Consider the following 26,130-nt stretch of genomic DNA (forward strand, 5'->3'; position numbering starts at 1 on the left):
GGAGGATGTTAGATAAATATTTTATTTTGTAATGAAATGCTATCCACCTTTGTTCCTTATGTTTTATGTTTTAGTGTATCGGTCCGCTCTCTTGGTCCACTTCGTTGATTGATGTCTGTGTGCCATGTTTGGACCGCTTGGTATTCTTCTCTGTCTCTTCACCTTAGTCTCAGCCAATATCACGGTAACGACAACTCATACTGGCGTTCTCTTTGAAAAAGAAGATGAACTTCTGGTTTTAGACAATTTTTATTCTATCGTCTTGAATTTCAATTTGCTTCAGTTGGAACATGCAAATAAGGAGTTAGAATCAGACTTAAATAATGTGATTCAGGTCAACAATGTCAATCTCAGTGAAAACATCCCTTGGAATCAAAACTTTGCCTTCGTAATTCATCAACTCAAGGAAAATTTTGTGGCCTATAAATCAGAGACAATCGCTTTAACTTCTTTGTTACCTCAAGAATCTTCTAGGAGAATAAAACGTGGTATTTTCAATTTTGCTGGCAAGATTTAAAAAACTGTTTTCGGCATTCTGGACAGTAAGGATTTAGATATTTTGGAGAGACGTTTGAAATCAGTGGAAGAAAATCAAGATGAAATTTCTGGCAATGTCCTACACCAAATTCTTGTTGTTAATAATTTGGAAGAAAGAGTTCTCAATAACACTAAATTGATGAGTAACCTAGCAAAACACTATTTGGCCAGCCATAATGAATTTTATAGTCTTTTGAATAGTTCACTACATGAGATTTGGGACAAAATGATGCTAATGAATTTGAGAATTGATTTGAATACACTTTTGTTCAGAATAAGTGAATCTTTATCTAGTGCTCGTTTAGAATTATCCGATTTGAGACAGTCTATCGAAAATAGCGTTCACGGCAGATTAAGCTCAAACTTGTTACCACCTAACACATTCCTTAACTTGTTAGACAATATTCAACATTTGATCTCATTACCATTATACATGTTAGCCCCGGTCACTTTCGAAAACCTTCATACATTTTATGGTCTTAGTACAGTCCAGGCAGTCATTTATAATTGTTCATTAAAAGTCATTGTCAATGTACCGTTATCTAATAAGGATAGTAACTTCGAATCATACAAAGGTTTTGCTATTCCTTTTTTCTTTCCGAAATTTCAACATTATCTGTTTCTTAAGATTCACGATGTGTTATTGATTAGTCCTGACAGGAAAATTTTTGCCACTGTTAATTCTAACCTATTTTCTGGCTGCATAAAACACAGTATCACTTTGTGCCCATCCAGTTTTCCTTTCTTTGATTCTCATATAAATAGTTGTGAGTTTAATATTTTCCTTGGAAAACCTTATTTTGAGTTATGTGATAAATCAATTGTACCTTTAAATCTGCCCTTTTTTCAGAAGACCAACACACTCTGGTTGTTTGCTACGAATTTTTCCATTGATGTTACCTTTTTATGTAAATCAACTAAAGAGACTTTTATACCTTTTACTATTTCAATAACTGGTAGTGGTTACATAAGTAATGCCTCTCATTGTGACATTGTTAGTGCTTTTTTTTAAAACCTTTGGTTCAGTCAGTTCTTCTCTAACTTTTAATATGACTCTACCTATTGTACATGTACCTAAATTTAATGTTAATTTAAGTCAGCTGACATTTTCCAAGTTACCAAATGTATCTTTTAATTCTTCGATTGTGGAAGATATTAACAAACTTTTGACTTCTCAACCTAGTGGTGCTCCCTTTCACGGCATTGTTAAGCTTCTACACCCTCACCAGTATGTTGAAACTTATTCTCACATTAATGTGATTGCCTTGATATTGCCAATCTTTGTTTTTCTTTGCATTTTTATCCTCTGTATTGCTCTATGGTTCAAGTTTAGGTCCATCTCGACCACCCCATCTAATCCCTCACCCCCTATTCCTTCTGGAACCATTTTAATACCCTTAGCTTCATCCTCCAATGTGGAATAGTTTGTAATTTTTTTTTATTATTGTGTTATGTATGTCATGTTTATGGTCAGTGCGTTTGTTATAGTTTTTTTGGGGTTTGTTGTGTAGTCTGATTGCCACCTCCGGGTAGCGTCAGGTTTATGGAGGGGGGGGGGGGAGTGCGTGACATTGTACTGTTTTGTGGCACTTGCTCACTTTACTTATCATATAATTTTTTTTTGTTTTAATGGCGAACTGGTTTCCACACATTTTTTTATTCAATCTGCAAATTATTAATTTAATATGTCATATTAAAATATTTAAAATTTACTACTCGACAAAGTCGGAATTGTTCATGATAATATTGTAATTGGGTGTAACAAAACATTTTTGTAACACAGCAATTTTGTAATTGTGTCAACGTAACTTCGTTTTTATCATGAATAATGATTTGTTATAATTTAATTATTTTAGTAAATATGTAAAAGAATGATTTCATAATCTATAAGTTAATTAATTGTTTTGTGGTAAAAATATTGTCAAGTAATAATCGATACATATTGTATTTCCAAAAAGGTATTCTCTACTAGTACTATGTTCTACGTTCTTCTTCGTCTTGCCGTGCGCAAGAAAGGACTTTCTTTTCAATACCTTGACGCCATGATTAGATAGTGATAATTCGTGCCTGTTGAAGTTTGGGAATTTAACATGCTATGAGCATTGTTATACCGCACTAAGTGGTGAGTTTTTCTGATCTATTTACAGTGTTGTTAAGTAACGAATTACAAGTAATCGGATTACTTGTAACGATTACTTTTCAAGTAATTTATACTTGTAACGAATTACATTTAAAAAATGTAATTCGTACTTGTAATCGTAATACATAACATTAATTGTAATCGATACATTAAGGTAATCGATACTTTATATTTACTTGCCGTTACTTTTATTCTCGGAACGTATAATGAATACAATTAAGAACAAGAAGATCATACACTTTTGAATTAGTAAAGTTTATAATTTTATGCTTGTAGTGCTACGATCGTATGTACAACATCTATGATCAAAAATAAAGAGCCATAGTGACTTGCAGTGTATCCAACATTACCCTATCCTAAAATCTGCATTTTTAAAATTTAACATATCGCTGCCGTCAAGTGCTCCCGTTGAGCGTCTTTTTAGTGTTGGTAAAGATGTTTTTGCCATCAAGATAGGGAATCTAACTGATGAGAACTTTAAAATGCAATTGTTTTGTAGGTCAATTCCAACATTTAAAGGGTGTTACTTTTATTACAGGTAGCTAATTGTATGAAGTCATTTGATGTTATTCAAGGAAGTTTGTCCTCAAAAATTATTCATTTAATTAAATATAATAAATTTAATCGTAGTAGTATAGTTTGGCCGGTCCGGAAACAGGATGCAGGATGTGGATTGTGATTGTCGGTCCGCCATCTTGGATTTGTGACGTTACGGTGGCAAAAATTCCTTAAAATTCCTCAAAAATGCCTCAAAATGACTCAAAATTTCCCGTTTTAAGAAAAAAATTTCCCGTTTTCGAGGGAAAAATTCCCGTTTCGAGGGAAAATTTCCCGTTTTATTCCTTAAAAATCCCAGGGGCTGAAAATTCCTAAAACTGGCTTAAGCATCCTTAACTCAAGCCAACGTTAAACCGCTATCAGGACTTGACCTTGACCCCGACGGCCATTTTGGAACCGCCATCTTGGATCCGCCATTTTGGATGACGTCATTGTGTTCTCGAACATTCCGGCGATGTGTTATCCGCCATATTGGATGATGACGTCACCATTGAAATTTCCGTTACGGCCGCCATCTTTAAATTTATTATCCGATTATAACGAATATTTTTTTTAAAATTATAAAACAATTCACTTAATAAAATTTTAATATAATATTTGTAAAAAATATACATTTACGACACGGAGTTCGGAGTCCTCGGTTCGAACCCGACGAGGGCAAAAATAATTAAAAAACGGCGACCGATCCTTTCCCCGCGGTGGCTGCAGGCAGACTGACTCCCACCACTTTTTTTTTCAAAGCATATATATCGTCAAGTAGTATGACGTCCGTCCGCCATCTTGAAATTTGGACGCCATCTTAAAAATCTTTATTTATTATCCGATTTTAATGAAAAAAATTCCATAATTCATCAAAAAATTAACGTATTTGAATTCTGTTTGATTATATCTATGTACGTCCTTGGTTCGATTCCCGGCGAGAGTAATCGGTCGATCCTTCCTCCATGAAAGCTACCTAGACTGATCTACCACCACCAGTACCAAAGTATATATCATCAGCTGGTATGACATCATGTCCGCCATCTTGTCTTCATCCGCTGGAGACCACCATCTTGTTTTCGTCTGCTAGAGTGTGCTGATACCATGTTAGTATAATTATCTGGTCACCATACTTTTGTCCTCAACTGTTGACATTGAACAATGACCTTGGCCTTTGACCTTGACCTTGAAATTTGACCTTGACCTTGAAATTTGACCTTGACCTTGAAATTTGACCTTGACCTTGAAATTTGACCTTGACCTTGAAATTTGACCTTGACCTTGAAATTTGACTTTGTCCTTGAAATTTGACTTTGTCCTTGTCGACCATCATGGATCCGACATTTTATGTTCAGTACATGCTACCAGGAGCGACCACCTGCTGGAGTACACCATCTTGTGCGTGTACTCGTATTATAGAGTACATTTCCATCTGGATGATTTTATTCTAATCCGCTACAGTGCAGTAATCATTTATTATTACTGTGACACCCACCATCTTGAAATTCAGACGCCATCTCGAAATCATGTAATAATGTAGCTAGAAAAGCGGAAAAAAATCCAAAATTCATCAAATAAATCACTCATTAACTTACATATCGATTTGATCCGCTCCAGTCCTTGGTTCGACCCTCGATCGTTGCAATTATGTTTAATTTTATGAAAAAAATAATAACTTCAATAAACCATGTTCAACATTCTTAAAGAGACTTTAAATCCTCTACTACCATCATCCTATAAGCCATCAAGACCACCATATTGGAAATTCGTAATTGTAATGCTAGAGATTCGGGAAAAAGTTCAAAATGCATTAAATAAATTTGTAATCTATATACTGATTGATTAGATCGACTAAGGTCCTTGGTTCGATCCCTGGCCGATACAAATCAACTTTAATTTTAAAAAAGTACCAGAAAAGTGTAAGGTTCGAGAAATAAAACACCTCAAAGTCTTTTACAAACATAATATTTATTACACAATTTCTATCCTACTACAGAATCACTTGCCAAAACCAGCAATCTTATAAAATTTAGACCTGCATAGACATGCAACGACTACTTCTTAGCTCCAAATGGCTCCAAATGCTCCAAACGGTCTTCAAATGGCTCCAACAGCTCCAACAACCTCCAAATGCTTGACAGCTCCAAATGGCTCCAAATGCTTCAAAAGGCTCCAAATGCTCCAACAGCTCCAAAAAAAGGCTCCAAATGCTCCAAACAGGCTCCAAATGGCTCCAACTGCCTCCAAATGCTTAAAACAGCTCCAAATGGCTCCAAATGCTCCAAACGGCTCCAAATGCTCCAAATGTCTCCAAAAGGCTCCAAATGCTTCAAAAGGCTCCAAATACCCCAACAGCTCCAAAAAAAGGCTCAAAATGCTTGACAGCTCCAAATGGCTCCAAATGCTTCAAAAGGCTCCAAATGCTCCAATAGCTCCAAAAAAAGGCTCCAAATGCTTGACAGCTCCAAATGGCTCCAAATGCTCCAAATGGCTCCAAATGCTCCAATGCTTAACACAGCTCCAAATGGCTCCAAATGCTCCAAATGTCTCCAAAAGGCTCCAAATGCTCCAAAAGCTCCAAAAAAAGGCTCCAAATGCTTGACAGCTCCAAATGGCTCCAAATGATCCAAACGGCTCCAAATGCTCCAAATGTCTCCAAATGGCTCCAACAGCCTCCAAATGCTTAACACAGCTCCAAATGGCTCCAAATGGCTCCAACAGCTCCAAAAGGCTCCAAATGCTTCAAAAGGCTGCAATTGTTCCAAGAGCTCCATCTTCAATTGGTTCCAACTGATTCCAATTACTTTTCTTATCGAACTTGGCATGATTACTAACATGTCTTTATAAGTATACATTTTGACTGGCAGTGGTAACGTATTTTGCACCTTTAATTTATAAGATTTATTTAGAAATCAGATTTCGATAAATGGTAGATACCATTTGGAAAGAAAATATATTAATTTATCTTCAAGTTTATACACATACATTTAATTTAAGCCATTATTGTATGTAGCCAGCTTCCCTCAGTTCTTTGAGTATGAAGGATATTTCTTTAATGTTCGAATAGTTTCCTGCACAAAGCGATCCATGTAGTAGTCGTAGCCTGTCAACCAATATGTTAGGATCTTCCCATGAGGTATAATCAATCTCTTCTGCTGCGTTCATCATCCTTGCATGTTTATAATAAATATTATTATCTCTGGTGTCTTTCGTTTTAACACCATCCTCAAGGTCACTTTCGTCATCTTTCCAATTGTTTTTCACAAGCTTGATCAGGATAATTTATTTTATTACGACGTTTCCATCGTTTTGGTCTCAAACCACCATCACAGTCTTCGCTCTTGCATGCTTTTGGTGCTTCAGCACAGTACTCAATCATGTCAACCTTAGATGTGTCAGCACAGTCTTCGTTCATGCCAGCTTCTGATGTGTCACCACAGTCTTCAATCATGTCAGCACCACAAACTTGATCAGGATAATTTATTTTATTACGTCGTTTCCATCGTTTTGGTATCAGACCGCCATCACAGTCTTCGATCTTGCCTGCTTTAGGTGCTTCAGTACAGTACTCAATCATATCAGCCTCAGATGTGTCACCACAATCTTCAATCATGCCCGCTTCAGATGATTCATCAAAGTCTTCGACCTTGTAAGCTTCAGATGGTTCTCCATCTTTCTCATTTTCATGGAGACGACTATATATTGGAGTAAATATATTTTCATTTCTAATGTGGTTACAACTTACTTCGTTTGTTTTAAATTTTAAATTAAAATCTTGATCTAGATCAGTAATTTCAGCATTAGCTTTTTCGCCTTCGTTCCTCTTCCGCGATGTTGTAGCCCAGTCTTCGTTATCTTTATTCATCTTAATTGTACAGGTCTTGTAATGTCTATCTAAGTAATATCTTCTACCAAAGGATTTCTGACACTGACTACAATGAAATGGTTTTTGACAAGGACCCAAATTACACTCGCTTCTCTCATGTCGTTTAGCATTCTTTCTCAAGGTAAACACCTTGCTATAGTATCTACAGTGATGACGTTTCGCTACAGCAACAAATCCCGAATCAGGATTCATATTAGTTACTGAGACTAATGCCAGATGCAAACTAAGAGTTTTAAATTAGATATATTACTTAAATAGATTTTTTTAATTATTTCATCAGCGAGAATTAATTTATCTCATTCAAAGGTACTTGTTACAAGTAGTTCTGTTTTTCAACAACAGATGTCGCTACATGTTACTTGCAGGTAAATAATATTTAGTTCTTTTATGCGGGATGCGGGATGCTCACTAACGATCGCAATAGAACGATGGCTTCGCTAGACTCCAAGGAGAAGGAAGTTCGTCCATCCTGTTAGTGCTTCTTAGATTTCTCATAGATAATTTGACTGAGTAATGATATATATATTTTTAAATTTCCACCTGATAAAAATATTACAAGTGATGATTAAGTAGCAGAAGTTCACTAATTATATGCAACCTTGAATAAAAAATGACATGCTTCATTAAGTAAAAAAATCCTTCATGCAGAGATAAATTCCTCATCAGTAACCAGAAGCACTCGGAGAAAACATCAGATGTCTAGTCAGGAATAATCAGAAGCACCCAGAGAAAACCATCAAAATATTGTCAAGAATAATCAGGAGCACACGGAGAAATCCACCATAATACTGTCAAGAATAAACTGGAGCACACGGAGAAAACCACCATAATATTGACAAGAATAATCGGAAGCACACGGAGAAAACCACCACAAGTTTTCTTTGATATCATAAAATTTTCAGGAAAAAATAATAATAAAAATAAATTAATAAAAAATTTTAAAAAATAAAATAAAAAAATACATAAACAGATTCTGCCAGCTTGTGAACTTCTCATTGTTGAACAAAGATATAGTTCTAGTACAAGCCAGAAGTTTATGTATTTTTTTATTTTATTTTTTAATTTTTTTTATTAATTTATTTTTATTATTATTATTTTGATGGTTTTCTCTGGGTGCTTCTGATTATTCCTGACTAGACATCTGATGGTTTTCTCCGAGTGCTTCTGGTTACTGATGTGGAATTTATCTCTGCATGAAGGATTTTTTTACTTAATAAAGCATGTCATTTTTTATTCAAGGTTGCATATAATTAGTGAACTTCTGCTACTTAATCATCACTTGTAATATTTTTATCAGGTGGAAATTTAAAAATATATATATCATTACTCAGTCAAATTATCTCTGAGAAATCTAAGAAGCACTAACAGGATGGACGAACTTCCTTCTCCTTGGAGTCTAGCGAAGCCATCGTTCTATTGCGATCGTTAGTGAGCATCCCGCATCCCGCATAAAAGAACTAAATATTATTTACCTGCAAGTAACATGTAGCGACATCTGTTGTTGAAAAGCAGAACTACTTGCAACAAGTACCTTTGAATGAGATAAATTAATTCTCGCTGATGAAATAATTAAAAAAATCTATTTAAGTAATATATCTAATTTAAAACTCTTAGTTTGCATCTGGCATTAGTCTCAGTAACTAATATGAATCCTGATTCGGGATTTGTTGCTGTATCGAAACGTCATCACTGTAGATACTGTAGCAAGGTGTTTACCTTGAGAAAGAATGCTAAACGACATGAGAGAAGCGAGTGTAATTTGGGTCCTTGTCAAAAACAATTTCATTGTAGTCAGTGTCAGAAATCCTTTGGTAGAAGATATTACTTGGATAGACATTACAAGACCTGTACAATTAAGATGAATAAAGATAACGAAGATTGGGCTACAACATCGCGGAAGAGGAACGAAGGCGAAAAAGCTAATGCTGAAATTACTGATCTAGATCAAGATTTTAATTTAAAATTTAAAACAAACGAAGGAAGTTGTAACCACATTAGAAATGAAAATATATTTACTCCAATATATAGTCATCTCCATGAAAATGTGAAAGATGGAGAACCATCTGAAGCTTACAAGGTCGAAGACTTTGATGAATCATCTGAAGCGGGCATGAATGAAGATTGTGGTGACACATCTGAGGCTGCTATGATTGAGTACTGTACTGAAGCACCTAAATCAGGCAAGATCGAAGACTGTGATGGCGGTCTGAGACCAAAACGATGGAAACGACGTAATAAAATAAATTATCCTGATCAAGTTTGTGATGCTGACATGACTGAAGACTGTGGTGACACATTAGAAGCTGGCATGAACGAAGACTGTGCTGACACATCTAAGGCTGACATGATTGAGTACTGTGCTGAAGCACCAAGAGTATGCAAGAGCGAAGACTGTAATGGTGGTTTGAGACCAAAACGATGGAAACGTCGTAATAAAATAAATTATCCTGATCAAGCTTGTGAAAAACAATTGGAAAGATGACGAAAGTGACCTCGTGGTTGGTGTTGAAACGATAGACACCAAAGATAATAATATTTATTATAAACATGCAAGGATGATGAACGCAGCAGAAGAGATTGATTATACCTAATGGGAAGATCCTAACATATTGGTTGACAGGCTACGACTACTACATGGATCGCTTTGTGCAGGAAACTATTCGAACATTAAAGAAATATCCTTCATACTCAAAGAACTGAGGGAAGCTGGCTACATACAATAATGGCTTAAATTAAATGTATGTGTATAAACTAGAAGATAAATTAATATATTTTCTTTCCAAATGGTATCTACCATTTATCGAAATCTGATTTCTAAATAAAACTTATAAATTAAAGGTGCAAAATACGTTACCACTGCCAGTCAAAATGTATACTTATAAAGACATTTTAGTAATCATGCCAAGTTCGATAAGAAAAGTAATTGGAATCAGTTGGAACCAATTGAAGATGGAGCTCTTGGAACAATTGGAGCCTTTTGAAGCATTTGAGCCTTTTGGAGCTGTTGGAGCCATTTGGAGCATTTGGAGCCATTTGGAGCATTTGAAGCTGTCAAGCATTTGGAGGTCGTTTGGAGCATTTGGAGCCATTTGGAGCTGTGTTAAGCATTTGGAGGCTGTTGGCGCCATTTGGAGACATTTGAAGCATTTGGAGCCTTTTGAAGCATTTGGAGCTCTTTGGAGACATTTGGAGCATTTGGAGCCGTTTGGAGCATTTGCAGCCATTTGGAGACATTTGGAGCATTTGTAGCCGTTTGGAGCATTTGGAGCTGTCAAGCATTTGGAGCCTTTTGGAGACATTTGGAGCATTTGGAGCCGTTTGGAGCATTTGGAGCCATTTGGAGCTGTGTTAAGCATTTGGAGCATTTGGAGCCATTTGGAGCATTTGGAGCCATTTGGAGCTGTCAAGCATTTGGAGCCTTTTTTTGGAGCTATTGGAGCATTTGGAGCCTTTTGAAGCATTTGGAGCCTTTTGGAGCTGTTAAGCATTTGGAGCCTTTTTTTGGAGCTGTTGGAGTATTTGGAGCCTTTGAAGCATTTGGAGTCTTTTGGAGACATTTGGAGCATTTGGAGCCGTTTGGAGCATTTGGAGCCATTTGGAGCTGTTTTAAGCATTTGGAGGCAGTTGGAGCCATTTGGAGCCTGTTTGGAGCATTTAGAGCCTTTTTTTGGAGCTGTTGGAGCATTTGGAGCCTTTTGAAGCATTTGGAGCCATTTGGAGCTGTCAAGCATTTGGAGGTTGTTGGAGCTGTTGGAGCCATTTGAAGACCGTTTGGAGCATTTGGAGCCATTTGGAGCTAAGAAGTAGTCGTTGCATGTCTATGCAGGGCTAAATGTTTATAAGATTGCTGGCTTTTGCAAGTGATTCTGTTAGTAGGATAGAAATTATGTAATAAATATTATGTTTGTAAAAGACTTTGAGGTGTTTTATTTCTCGAACCTTACACTTTTCTGGTACTTTTTTAAAATTAAAGGTGATTTGTATCGGCCAGGGATCGAACCAAGGACCTTAGTCGATCTAATCAATCAGTATATAGATTACAAATTTATTTAATGCATTTTGAACTTTTTCCCGAATCTCTAGCATTACAATTACGAATTTCCAATATGGTGGTCTTGATGGCTTATAGGATGATGGTAGTAGAGGATTTAAAGTCTCTTTAAGAATGTTGAACATGGTTTATTAAAGTTATTATTTTTTTCATAAAATTAAACATAATTGCAACGATCGAGGGTCGAACCAAGGACTGGAGCGGATCAAATCGATATGTAAGTTAATGAGTGATTTATTTGATGAATTTTGGATTTTTTTCCGCTTTTCTAGCTACATTATTACATGATTTCGAGATGGCGTCTGAATTTCAAGATGGTGGGTGTCACAGTAATAATAAATGATTACTGCACTGTAGCGGATTAGAATAAAATCATCCAGATGGAAATGTACTCTATAATACGAGTACACGCACAAGATGGTGTACTCCAGCAGGTGGTCGCTCCTGGTAGCATGTACTGAACATAAAATGTCGGATCCATGATGGTCGACAAGGACAAAGTCAAATTTCAAGGACAAAGTCAAATTTCAAGGTCAAGGTCAAATTACAAAGGTCAAGGTCAAATTTCAAGGTCAAGGTTTAATTTCAAGGTCAAGGTCAAAGGCCAAGGTCATTGTTCAATGTCAACAGTTGAGGACAAAATTATGGTGACCAGATAATTATACTAACATGGTATCAGCACACTCTAGCAGACGAAAACAAGATGGTGGTCTCCAGCGGATGAAGACAAGATGGCGGACATGATGTCATACCAGCTGATGATATATACTTTGGTACTGGTGGTGGTAGATCAGTCTAGGTAGCTTTCATGGAGGAAGGATCGACCGATTACTCTCGCCGGGAATCGAACCAAGGACGTACATCGATATAATCAAACAGAATTTAAATACGTTAATTTTTTGATGAATTATCGAATTTTTTTCATTAAAATCGGATAATAAATAAAGATTTTTAAGATGGCGTCCAAATTTTAAGATGGCGGACGGACGTCATACTACCTGACGATATATATGCTTTGAAAAAAAAAGTGGTGGGAGTCAGTCTGCCTGCAGCCACCGCGGGGGAAGGATCGGTCGCCGTTTTTTAATTATTTTTGCCCTCGTCGGGTTCGAACCGAGGATTCCGAACTCCGTGTCGTAAATGTATATTTTTTACAAATATTATATTAAAATTTTATTAAGTGAATTTTTTTATAATTTTTAAAAAAAATTTCGTTAAAATAGGATAATTAATTTAAAGATGGCGGCCGTAACGGAAATTGCAATGGTGACGTCATCATCCAATATGGCGGATAACACATCGCCGGAATGTTCGAGAACACAATGACGTCATCCAAAATGGCGGATCCAAGATGGCGGTTCCAAAATGGCCGTCGGGGTCAAGGTCAAGTCCTGATAGCGGCTTAACGTTGGCTTGAGTTAAGGATGCTTAAGCCAGTTTTAGGAATTTTCAGCCGCTGGGATTTTTAAGGAATAAAACGGGAAATTTTCCCTCGAAACGGGAATTTTTCCCTCGAAAACGGGAAATTTTTTCTTAAAACGGGAAATTTTGAGTCATTTTGAGGCATTTTTGAGGAATTTTGAGGAATTTTTGCCGCCGTGACGTCACAAATCCAAGATGGCGGACCGACAATCACAATCCACATCCTGCATCCTGTTTCCGGACCGGCCAAACTATACTACTAATCATGAAATGAAATCATTTTTTAACAAAACATATATGTATGTTTATTAATGTAACAAAGTGTAAAATGGTAGCGGAAAGTAATTGTAATTTTACTGATTACTTCTTTGTAAAGTAATTTTTACTTGTAATTAGTTACATTTTCACCACAGTAATTGTAATTGAGCCCAATTACTTTTTCCAAGTACTTTTAACAACACTGTCTATTTATGAAGAATGTCTGGTAATGTTTGTAATACCGAACATGGTTAAATACCTTTGTTATTTTGTTAATAGCGGTCGACGAGTACCGGCCATGCGGTTCACTTGAATCTACCTTGTGCTGTGGTGTATGAGGCCTGTCCTCATCGCCCCTAAAGCCATGCAGTGACCGCATATGTCAGGAAAGCCGGCATCTAATTAATTTTTTGGCATGATCTACTAACTTCAAAAAGCACGTGCTAAGATTTTTATTTTTGAACTGAATCACGTCGGACTTTTTTCGTCTAAATTCTGCAATGCAGCAAGCTAAATTCTTTTGGAAGAACATAACCACAATGTTAACGTAAAATATTATAATAATTAGAGAAAGAGAAATTATGTAACAAAAAATTTAAGATAAGTTTGTCATAAAAAAAACCTGTATCTGAAAGTTCGTTAATTACCTTTCGTGATAGCGGGGCCCTTGCTAAAGACATAAAAATAAAAGTTTATCTAAATAATAATTTAAAATGATTACGTAAAAGACGATATTCAAGCGATATTATGTTGTTCATATGGCAAAGGTGTATAAGTAAAAATAACATAATTTATTCCTGAAATAAATTATTAACATGAAATTATATTTTATTAATTAACTACCCTAACTGTGTAAGTGTGCATGGCCAGTTAGCCAATTTTTCCTGTCTCAACTAACCTCACATCAAAGAACTTCACCGAGCCTTGGTTCACGTGCTTTCAGTGTTGTCCTACCTTTCACTCCTAACCTAACTAAGTTATTGAGGGAGGTAGTTGATGGCGCACAAGGTCATGACCTCTGAGGCTTAGGGAGGTTTGTAGATATGGATTCTTAAGCCTCATTATGGATTTTTAAAGCAGTTGGCATTTTTTTAGGACTAAAATGGAAAACTTTTCCTCGAAACGGGAATTTTTACCCTTAAAATGAAGATTTTTTTTTATTTTTCTAATTTTTCAGATTTTTGAAGGAATTTTTTTCTAAAAACTGGAAATTTTGGTGAATGGTGAAGATCAAGGTCAAAGGTCAAGGTCATCCAAGATGGCCACCGTGTCATCACATTTCAATATGGCGGTCGGGTCCTCCTGCGGAAGCCTGGGCCATCCTCAAGACAGTTGAGGAACTTGTTGGCCACCCTGACTAGTACAGCCTCGCCAACCTTTGCAATGCTTCGAGTGACCAGGAACTTCTCCAGTCATAATCTCATATCTGGCTCAATCAGGTAGCTCATGTTGCCCCTAGGGTCTCCCATTATGCTAGCTGCTATTATGTGCTCATGGTTTTGCTGAAAATGAAACAGATTCTCTAATCACTACTTGCATTACTGGAACTTCCAATTGTTCAGGGGTAAACAAAGCTACCTATTCCCCTCTTATACACAGTACCTAACCTTCCATATCAAAAACGTATCCATATTGATTAATTATGTTCACTCATAGAAATATGTCATCGGTGATATCAGCATCAAAAATAGTCTGTAATAATGTCTTAGTTTCAATCCTTAACTGCAAAATTTAGCGGTCCATGCACAGGTAAAAGTCTCCACTGAATGTTTTGAGTCTGTATGGGATGGGTGTTTTCTTCAGCTTTCTTTGATTACAATGTCTGTGAGGACTATTAAAGCAAATGCCCCTGTGTCAACAGTAAGCTAACACTGTCTGCCAATGATCCATCCACTATGCAAAAAACTCTCAAGGCCTCGACGAAGTAAGGATACAGGGAAACCCCTAGGGACTACCATTTCCTGTAGAGATGGCGTGCGATCTCTTACACTAGCTACTGCTCGTTTCCCTGTTGATCTCCCTGTTTCTCTTCCTGCTACGATGTATTCCTGTGTGTCTGGCAGTCCCACTGGATGTGTCCTAGTTCTATGCAAACGAAGCACCGCGAGCGCCCTCCTGCTCTTCTCATCTGGGTACCTGGAGCCCCGATAATATATCCTTCATTAGTGGCGTTTCTGGCATTTGCTCCATTGTAGGACTCCAGTCCAGCTCTCTTTGTCTATATGCTTGTGGTTTTTGAGGCTGTGCGTGCTGCCTCGTTTTCCAAGGCATGGACCAAGGCAACGCAGCTCTTCTTGAGCCGGACCAAACGAAGAGTTTACTGAACCTCCGCATCTCTGAGTCCATCTATAAATGCACTTGTGACTAGCTGCTGGCGGAACTCAATCTGTGCTTCTGGGTAGGAGTTGCACGAGTCACTCAATTTCAGCTTCGAATTCCTGGAATGTTTCCGAGGATCGCTGTTGACATGTCTTAAGGGCCATTATATTCACCTCCCCCATGTATCAGTCGCCATACCTTAGCTAAAGGGCTTCTGCTAGTACTCCATAGTCTTTATGGTTTGTAACTGGCATTGTCTGCAGCAGCTCGAGTGGAGATCCTTTCAAGACCAAGACGAGTGCTGTAGCCTTTTCTTCCTCTTCCCAGCCGTTCACTTCAGCAGCTGCCTCAAACTGTCATTTGTAGACAGCCCATGACGATTGTTCATGGAAGGTGGTGGCTTGAATTTTGGGTGGCAATTTGAAGCGCCTTCCATCTTCAATTCCCCGGAAAAAGCCTCAATTTCGTAGCAGCTGTAGCTTCAGTGATCATTCGTCGGTATTCTTCAGTTATAGCTGCTACTCGTTGTTGGTGACCTGCTTGAGTTGAGCTAGCTAGTGCAACCCTAGTTCTCCATGTTCTCCTAGATGTTTCTCCAAACACTGCACTTTCCCTTCCAACTGAATACTGGCTTCATACATCTTCTTTCATTCCTCCTGAGCAGTTACAAATTCACCATGTAAGTAATTTTTCCTGACTCTTCTTGAATTCTTCTTGAGATGCCACAAGTCCGTTACGCATATCTTCCTTAACCCTCTTCATGCCATCGATTTCAGTCTTCATAGCATTCTTCATCTCTTCTTGGCAGCTATCAATTTTATTTTTCATTTCTTATTGGCAGTTCTTCATTTAACTCTTCAGGTTACTTTCCATTTTTACCTGGTTACTCTTCATTTCATTCTCTTTCTCTCCTCTTGGTCATTTTCTAATTATATTATTCAATTCGGCCAAGAAAGCCATTATGTCCATAAGATAGTCGGCAGCCACCTTCCTTGTCCACATTCACTACCAGCCTGTCACTATCATTACTTTTCCTATGAACTACACTATAATGTCACCTATGAGCTAACTTATACTCAACTAAATGTATACTCAAAACTAACACTCACTTTACCACTACTGCACTCAAAATTAACTACAGTTCCTAACATTAGTTTCAATCTCAAAAATTTAAATTAAAATTTTTTACGAATTTATTATTTTAATTTACTTTAAATTAATCCTAAATCCTTTAATTAGGGCTATCCCACTTCTGACACCAAATGTGAGGAAAATTGGTTTCGTAAGGATAACCCAATTAATTTTATACAGTTTTATTTGCTACTAATAATTATATTACTAATTAAATCATCACACTTAATGTCTGTTCACAAATCACTATGTATCTGTCAAGTTCCGCAGTTCGCACTCCTCACTGGAGCTGGGCTCAAAAGTGGTTCGCCCCTTTACCTATCGCCTGGCCACACACACAGTCTCGCGCCACTCAGTCGCACTCGCGCTGTCCCGTCGCTCGCAAAACACGCATTTCACTCTCTCGCCTGTTCGAACTCCCGTGGAGAACGGCGTCGCCGCTTTTGTGCCCATTGGCAGTCTTTCTGGAACTGATTGGAGTGGTTGTGACGTGTCGCGTCATCTTTGGCCGACCCGATGCCAGAAGCATCCAGAACAATGGCGTGAATGCTAAGCCATGCCCGACTCCGCGCTCCAGAGCTCGAGCAGGGCTGCGGGAAGCTGGGGAAGGCCGTGATTTGCAGGTCGCTAATGGCTAGGCGACACTGCGGGGGGGGGGGGGGAGGGGATTGTGTCCTCCCGGACTCCATGCCAGCCGGTGGCCAACGTAACAACAACATTGATTTCAACAATTTTTTTAATCGTTTATTACTGAATACACTGACCTTCGGTAAGGAAACGTTCACACAATAAGATATTTACAAAGCCCATCAAATAATGTCTATTGGCAGATTTGTTGCTGTATTAGTCACTTCCGAAAATGAATCAAACACTAGATGTCAGTGACTTACCAGGGTAAACTATTTGTAGCGGCTAGAGCCCATATTGATTGCAGGCATGCAACTGAAACATTTAATATGCTTTAACGAAGCCAAGTTTTGAAATCAAGATGATGTTTCATGGTTTCTGTCGCTCCCCTTTCATGCCTCGTCGACATCGAAGTCGTGTGAGACGATGAGGAGTGGTGGTGTGAGAGAGGATGAGGAGTGGTGGTGTGAGAGAGGTTGAATGTGTTCGGGCAGTGGGAGGAAACTGAGAAAACCCATACATCCCTTTTCCAAATTGTGACAAATTCGCTGTTTAGTCCGCTGATAATTGATCACAAATCGCCTTGATGTGCGGTGAGGAGAGCCAATGTACAGTATGTCCACAAAAGAAAGTCTATAAATTTCAATAGATTCAACTGTAAGCGTTATAGAGTTTTGGTTCAAGGTCACAATTAAAGTGTTATCGAACAGTTTTAGATAAGCACATGCGTGAGAACTGCTTTTTTTTTTTTTTTTTTGTTTTCTCGCTTGCAGCGCCACCTACGCAAAATGGCGACTCCTGAGCATAAAGCGTTTTGTGTTAAGCAATTTCCTAAGAGTGAATCTGTAATTTCAGCCCTCCCCATTGGAATCTCTTTGTACGAGAGTAGTTGAACGTCGAAGTCCGAAGTCCCTGACCGTTATATTGGTCCTAATGGTCGAAATGACAGAGCTCTTTTCCGCTGGTCTCTACGTTCACCTGACATAAGGACATGCGTTTTTTTTCCTTTGGGACTTTATAAAAGATCGTGTCTACTTTCCGCCGCTACCTAAAGACTTGCCAGAGTTGAGACGCAAAATTGAAGAGGCTATTGCTTACATTAGTCCGGACTTGGTAACCAAAGTATGGGAAGAACTGGACTTTAGGTTGGATGTGTGCCGTGGTGCACATATTGATCATTTGTAAGAAAAACTAGGTAAGCTGTAAAAAATCTAAATTTAACTGTTATAATATACCATAGAAACTGGTATATTCTTTTATGGACGCCATGTACAATATGTGGCTATTTTTTTCCCCATCACCAACAAGCCAAGCATGCATTTTTATTGACATTCATTTTTTTAGTCTGATATTTTGTAAAGAATTTAGACGATATAAACCCGGAACTCGAACCCAGATCCTCTCTCACTAAATGTCGACATGCATCTGACTGCACTACAGAATACCGTGGCCCCATAATAATTCCTAATTATTTTAAGCTACTTTGACTGTGCAAAATTTGAATTTTATATTTGATAATTTTATATTTTTTTAAATATTCCATTTAAATTTGGGGCCCACGTGTTTTTTTAAATGCTGATTTCGCTCGAGACACTAGTCGCCGAGGTATTTTACACCGGGAAATAAACACATTATCGTCCTCTCGACGTACGACATGTGCATATCGCGGCCCGGCTTCCTGTTTTTCAGGAAAAAAATCGAGTTAGTGCGGCGGAGAAAAAACGTTCAGCAACTTCCGCCGACAAGTTGCGCGTGGAACTAAACGGCATCTGGCCGGATGGAATACATTATGTGTGCTCATTAGAAACGTCATTTAAAAAGGCAGCATCCCGAAAATAGAAAACTTGACTAATAATTAGACAGTTACCAGCGCGTTTATGAAAGTTTATTTCCTTAATTATGTTCTTGATTTATATACCTGCCTCTAATGACGTCGCTGTCAATGACACTTCAACCCAAAACTAATATTAAGGGGTAGTTTCCTAAATCAATTTTCTGCTATAATGTTGTATTTTGGCTGATGGTTTTTAATGGAATTCCTTGAAGAACTATGGCTGATATTTTATATTTGGGTTTTGTTTATTCAAAACTTGTTCATTGAATAGTTTTTAAAGACTTATATTGGATAAGTATTTATATTTAAACTTTGGCATGAACTATAAACATGTATTGAAATTGTTACGACCCGCACAGGTGGCCGGTCTCGATTGAACACCAGTGCCGACAAGCGGTGGCAGCAGTAACCTTGCTGTCTGCATAGACAGCGCCGGGGACCGCGCCGGGGACGCACCACAACGCCGAAATACCACAACGCCGAAATGCCAAATTGACCACAACACCGACAGCTAGAAAACTGCTGTGTACCACAACGCCGAATTACCACAAAGCCAAATACACTAACGCCGAAAAATGTCATTGCAGGACTGCCACAAAGGTGAGGTTAGGTTAGACTAGGTTAGGTTAGGTTATACTAGGTTAGGTTGGACTAGGTTAGGTTAGACTAGGTTAGGTTAGGCTAGGTTAGGTTAGGCTAGGCTAGGATAGGCTAGGTTTAGTTAGGTTAGGTTATATTACGCTAGGTTTGGTTAGGTAAGGTTAGGTTTGATTGTGGTATTTCGGCGTTAAGGTACATTTAAGAAACACACACAAATTCATTCAGTTGTGGTACACAGCAGTTTTCTAGCTGTCGGCGTTGTGGTCAATTTTGACATTCGGCGTTATGGTATTTCGGCGTTGTGGTAACGACCCGACAGCGCCGCGCGCCTCGGCGTGAGGCCGACCGGCCACTGTTGCGGGAACAAGGAAGCAGAGGTCGTCAACAAGAACAGGGATCTGCGCCCTAGAGCGGGGTTTACCTGTGGTCAGAGACGACGGAGCCGTATGTCTCTTGCGTCTAGAGGGCCGCCGAGGTCGTAACAGAAGACCAGCGAAGTGAGAAGGACTCCAAAGGTGTGACAGCGAGGTGCGTAGGTTCCTTCAATTATAATAATTAAGAGATGAATAGTCAGTTGACGTCGCTTCTCAGTTGTCTACTGTGATCCAGTAAGATGCAGTAAATCCTAATATCAACGTTCAATTCCATGGTATTTTATTTCCCTCAAGACTCCTTGAGACATAAGACAATAGAGGTAAAGCATAACAATGGTGGAAGCGCCGCAAGTTCCCACCTCTCGCTGCAAGCAACGAGTCCACCTCCCCACCACCCACCATATACATACACAGGTGTAGCCAGACCTATCATCACACCTACAAGTAGAAATAGTGCCTAAATAAAAATTGCATGTGACCTAACCTAGCATTGCTTTCCTTATACTAACTCTAGTATCAGCAGTGTAATGTGGATAGTACTGACAGTACATGGCGAATGACGAAGAATCGTGACCCATTGAAAGTACAGCCAAGAGATTATTTGAGACACCGTCAGCAAGACCAGGTTCCAAAACAAGTGTCCGGCAGTTATGGCTGAGTCAGGGCACAAATACAAGAGCAACTCAGTATTGTAACTCTTTAGTTTCACATGCACAGCAACTGGTTACCACTAATCCAGAGGTGTTACAACAGCTAGATAATCCAGGGAGAGGTGTTGCGTGAGAATTCATCAGTAAATTTGTTTCACGGGCATTAGAACCAATACAGGCCGGTAGCGAAGAACTTGCCATAAGAGTATGACGATATTCTTAATCAGGTAGATTCACAAAACGAGTATCGCAGGGAGAACAAGGATAGGATCGCTACAAATATAAGGAGCTCACATACAGAGATACACTCATACAGTAACAACATGGCACAAGGTATCTCCAGAGTCCCAGATCCCCAAAGGTACACTCAAAGGCACTGAATTTGAAGATATAGAAGAGTTTTTCGTAACTATGACACAATAGTAGTATAGCATAGGGCATATTGTCACTGGCGCTGGCGTGAGGTGCCTGGTGCCGACCGCCATCTTGGATTGTGACGTCACGGCGGCCATCATGGATTACCTTGACCCATGACCTTGACCTTGACCTTTGACATTCAAAATTTGCCAAAAATTCGCTCGGTTCGGACCAAGGACTCTGAGCTCCATGGCGTAAGTGCGTGGTTTAAATTATATTTAATTAAATTTTGATTAGTTATTTTTTCATAAATTTAAGAATTTTTTCATTAAAATCGGATAATAAATATATATTTCCAAGATGGCGGCCTTAACGGAAATTGCAACGGTGACGTCATAATCCAAGATGGTGGTCATGGCATCCTAATTCCTAGAAACAGCTTATCGGAGGTTGTAGACATGGATGCTTAAGCCATTTTTAGGAATTTGGAAGCCATTGACATTTTTAAGGACTAAAACGGGAAATTTTCCAGCGAAATTGGGAAATTAAATTTTTTTTAAATTTTTTGAGATTTTTTGGCTGAATTATTTTCCAAAAAAAACTGGACATTTCGGCGGATTTTTGGCAAATTTTGGCAAATGTTGAAGGTCAAGGTCATCCAAGATGGCCACCGTGACGTCACAATCCAAGATGGCGGTCGGCACCAGGCACCTCGCGCCAGTTACAGTGCCAGTATGCCCTATTCTATACTACTCACAATTGGGAATATTAACCGATGGACAGATCAGTATCTACAACAGCGGTTAGGCCTTTACTTGCGAGGTACAGCAAAGCGGGCATATGAATACACACAGACTGAACAGGAGCCAAACAGGACATGGCAACAAAAGGTGGAAAAACTGAAATTCTTGTTTATCCCACCAGATAGAAACAACAGACGTAGACGAGAACTGTTCTCTCGAAGACAACAGACCGACGAGAGCAGTATTCTATACGTTGAAACTAAAGTATACCTAGCAAACCACTATACGGCAGACATGAAGAAAGAAGAACTTTTAGATATTTTGTAGAAGTCGCTATTACCATCTGTCGTAGACAAACTGATCCTGAAAGGCATAGCAAATACAAAGCCAATATTGTACACACAGCTCATACTACGGATTTCTTAGAAAAGGAAATAAAGTAATTTGAAAGATGGACTACATAATCGAACAATCAGCAAACCCAGTCTGAAACGTAACACACGGCGAGACACCTATGAAAACACAAGTACCCACATCATAGGCCCGCGGGAGCAAGATATAGAACTAAAACATTCAGTTATGGAGGGTCCGTATACAGAAGCAAACCACCCCAGTATGCCAATACTAAAATTGTACACGGTGCCAGCACACTCGATGTAATACGCAGCAGACGCATTACTAACAGTCGCCGAGGCGACATGGTAGCAAAAATCACAGAGGAGAGAAGTACGCAAATTAAGATGAAGCAGAAAATAGATGAGGAATTGAAAGGATAAAGGAAGAGACAAGCAGGAAGATGTTTGATGGACAAAGGCAATACAAAGACAGACAATGTAGCGGAGAAATGAAGTAGGAAAATAGGCAATACAGAAATAAGGGCAGGTCATATGAACAACACCCAGGACACCCAAAGCAAAATAAAATTAACGGAAATCACTCACAAATAAAAAGGAGCTACGTCGAAATTAGTAAGCAAAATGCTACGCCTAATAAAAAAACCTTTTGCTGTATAGGAAGCATTATAAAGTAACGATGAAAAAGACGCCCAAAGAAACAAAACATGAAGAACCAGCATATGAAATAATGTTTTCAAGAACTCCAAATTCACAAGAGAAACAAAACTAAGCACGGGAAACACGAAGAATTACAGAAGACTATGAAAAACAAGCACAAATGTAAAATAATATCGGACAAGAAAATAATAAAGTTTTTCAATGCGAAGGTGGAAAATGTTCAACAGAAAACGACAAAATTACGCAGGTAGCGCAGGTAAAAGGATGCATTGAGTTCCAGGACACTTGCACAATGTGTTTTTACACATGAAAGCATTTATAAATGCCCTTTATTTCCCAATCCATATTTTGTGTGGCATAGAAACGTGTCACAATGGTTTATGGAATTCCAACGCAAGTTTGGTTTACAAAATAAACACCTGACGTGAGGGAGTAAGAAGCGCGAAGAAAGCACGACTGCCGCTGATGACGCGGCGGCACCAGGCATGTGAGTACATCAGTACACATGCGAAAGGCAGAGGTGAGGCCGCGCAGCCGGGCGGGAAGCCATATAGCGGAAGCTCGGGTTCGCGGAGGCGCCATCACCAGATTTAGATGTCGAGATAAACGAACTCTGACTTCTGGCTGTGGTGCATGGTGCTGACCGCCATCTTGGATTGTGAAGTTACGGTAGCCATCTTGGATGACCTTAAACTTCAAAATTTGCAAAATTTTCCCAAAATGACACAAAATTTGCCGGAATTTGCCAAAATACGGCAAATTCCAATTTTTTTGTAAAACTAAAGCCCTGGGACGATAAGAATACCGAATCGGCCCCAGAAAGGAATCGGACTAATAATTTCAGGAAATATGTGTACTCATGAAATACTTCGAATACAGGTTTGACTGCATACATTTAACGAAAAGGACGAACATTTTCATGAACTTTCAAATCAGTAGGTTGCGATTGCCAAATTTACCATAGGATATAATTCCTCAAACAATATATAGCTCCAACAGTCTTTTGGCTCCAAAAGTCATTTGCTCCAACAGATATTGGCTCCAAAAGTCATTGGCTCCAATGGTTATTGGCTTCAACAGTCTTTGGCTCCAAAAGTCTTCGGCTCCAACAGTTTTTGGCACCGAAAGGTCTTTGGCTCCAACAGTATTTCGCTCCAAAAGTCAATGCCTACAAAAGTATTTATCTCTAAAAATGTATCTTGGCTACAACTGGCATTGGCTCCAAAAGTATTTGGCACCAACAGTCTTTGGCTTCAGATGTATTTGGCTCCAGCTATCTTATGCCTACCTGCTATTTGGCTATGAGACTAGGAGGCTACGATGCTACGAGACTACAAGACTACAAGGCTTTAACTGGCTACAAGGTTACAAGGCAACTGGGATACATGTATGCAATGCTGCAAGTCTACAAGGCTGCAAGTCTATGAGGCTACAAGTCTACGAGGCTACGGGGCTACGATACTACATGGCTATGTCTTTAACTCCATTCAGCTGAGAGAGTTAATTTATCTCATGCAAAAGAACTTGTTGCAAGCAGTCCCGATTCTTGCCAACAGATGTCGCCACGTGTAGTGTTGTGGTAAAAATTATTTATTTATTTAATGTAGGATGAGGGATGATCACTAACGATCGCAAGAGTAGGAAGGCTTCGCTAGACATCAAGGAGAAGGAAGTTCGTCTTGCATGATAGTGGTTTTCAGCTGTCTTAAGGCCTATTATTTGACTGAGTAATGGATGGATATTTGTTTGAAATCCACCTCATAAAAATAGTTTTAATGATAATTTGGTAAAAGAAATTAACAATTTAAATGTTACTCTGAATAAAATTGCATGACTCATTAAGAAAAAAATTTCGTGCAGATATCTATTTCTCAGAAATAACCAGAAGCACTCGGAGAACATCAGCTTTTGTCTAATACTTATTGATAGGCTTGCATCGTACAAATGCCGAGACACACTTGTTAAAATTCTGTCATAAATACTGTTTCGTTTGTGATATTAATTTAGTTACGACCGAGCATTGCTAGCGACAAGATTTACTGCAACCTGCAAGGTTTCCAGAGCCAAAATTGATTTGTGCTCAAGGAGATTGATGTTACTTACGAGGACGATGACAGGACTTAAACCCGCAACTTCCAACCTCTGTATCCCTGGAAATTATTGGACGTAAAAAGTAAACGCTCAAACGAATGGCTATGCAAATACTACCATAGCCTGGAGTAGGACGAAGGTAAAATTCCAAGTGAAAAACACTATAGACGATTTGCTACTGCGGAATCCGCTTGGCATCATTTATGTCGCCGGACCTGAGCAGAAGAAATGTTAGAATGAGTTGTGTGAAGCACCAGTTGAAATTGTAGACCTGCAGACCGAATACGGCTGTCTTTCCTTCGCAATCTTAGTGCAATGTATGGCGTGCAGTTACACGACAAGTTTGAACGAGTATGTGCATGTATAAATTCGCAGATAATGCGGAAATGGCACTCGCAGTGTGAGTAGGAGCCTGCATATATAAAAGGCGTGCAACCGTTCGTGCCTTCAGTTGTCGCCCGACCTGCAAGAAGATGTTTTCGTTTCATCCTGCCAACGTGTATGTGAGCTTAAGACTTAGCTTTAGCAGTGTCAAGTACAGCTACTGGGATGCAGGATATCTGCGCACATATACGGAAACCTGTGATGGAGGCGCTCAGCACTGGTGGTGTTTGCACTTTCCTGTGTCCTACGAACCGACTCAGCAGCTACTAGATTGCTGCAAACCTGGAAACTATGCCGTCTATCACATGAGACCGCACATAATCCTTCCAGCTAGCGTATCCGAGGTAGTCGCCTTGTCTGAACGTGCAATACCAAACATGGGCGTTTTGCAATATGTTGTGACCTGCGAATCATCAACGCAGACGTCCAAACGAAGTGCGTCTCGTCATAGTTCAGTCAGTGAACCTATCCCAACCAGCACCGAGGCAAAGCCAATTCGCAGCCGTGGTCACAGACGTCGTCGTCCATGTCTCACCGAAGCAGTCGTTGCCGAAGAAGATGTCCAGTCGGAAACCTCTGTTCCTGAGCCTATATTCTGCGAACCAGTTGGAACCGGAATCGACGAACCAGTTGGAACTGGAGTCGGCGAAACAGTACTCGGAGTCGACGAGACAGTTCGTGTAACGTTAAAGACTTTGCTTAATGCCTTAACCTAATATGCATTTGTGTAATTTTTCTAAATAAATGTGTAAAACTTTAACATGTGTGTTTTTATTCTTAGAATTTCAAGGTACCTGAATATTAACATAATAAAAAATGTTTAAATAAAGTCAATATTTTGACTCATGCAGTATACCAGTAGGCCGCGGATATATAAGTGAGGTCCAGACGACAGGGCCTTCAGTCCACCTCTGCCCGCGGTGCAGTGTTGATCGTCTTGTTTGACTAATCTGGTGTATAAGTCCGCTGTTCTTGAGAACTCGGAGGCATCTTAAATATCGACCTGGATGGATGATCTACCAGTGACATCAAGGACCCAAATGACACCGGCGACGACTACAGCAACGCTGACAGCCGCGGAGATCGCGACGTCATCGGTACCATCAACTAAAGACATTTCGATGCAATCTGTGATATCGACATCGACTTGTGCTATTCCATCCGTTGAAGTTTCGC

Source organism: Bacillus rossius, chromosome 2 (genome assembly GCF_032445375.1).
Source record: "Bacillus rossius redtenbacheri isolate Brsri chromosome 2, Brsri_v3, whole genome shotgun sequence".
Taxonomy (NCBI): Eukaryota; Metazoa; Arthropoda; class Insecta; order Phasmatodea; family Bacillidae; genus Bacillus; species Bacillus rossius.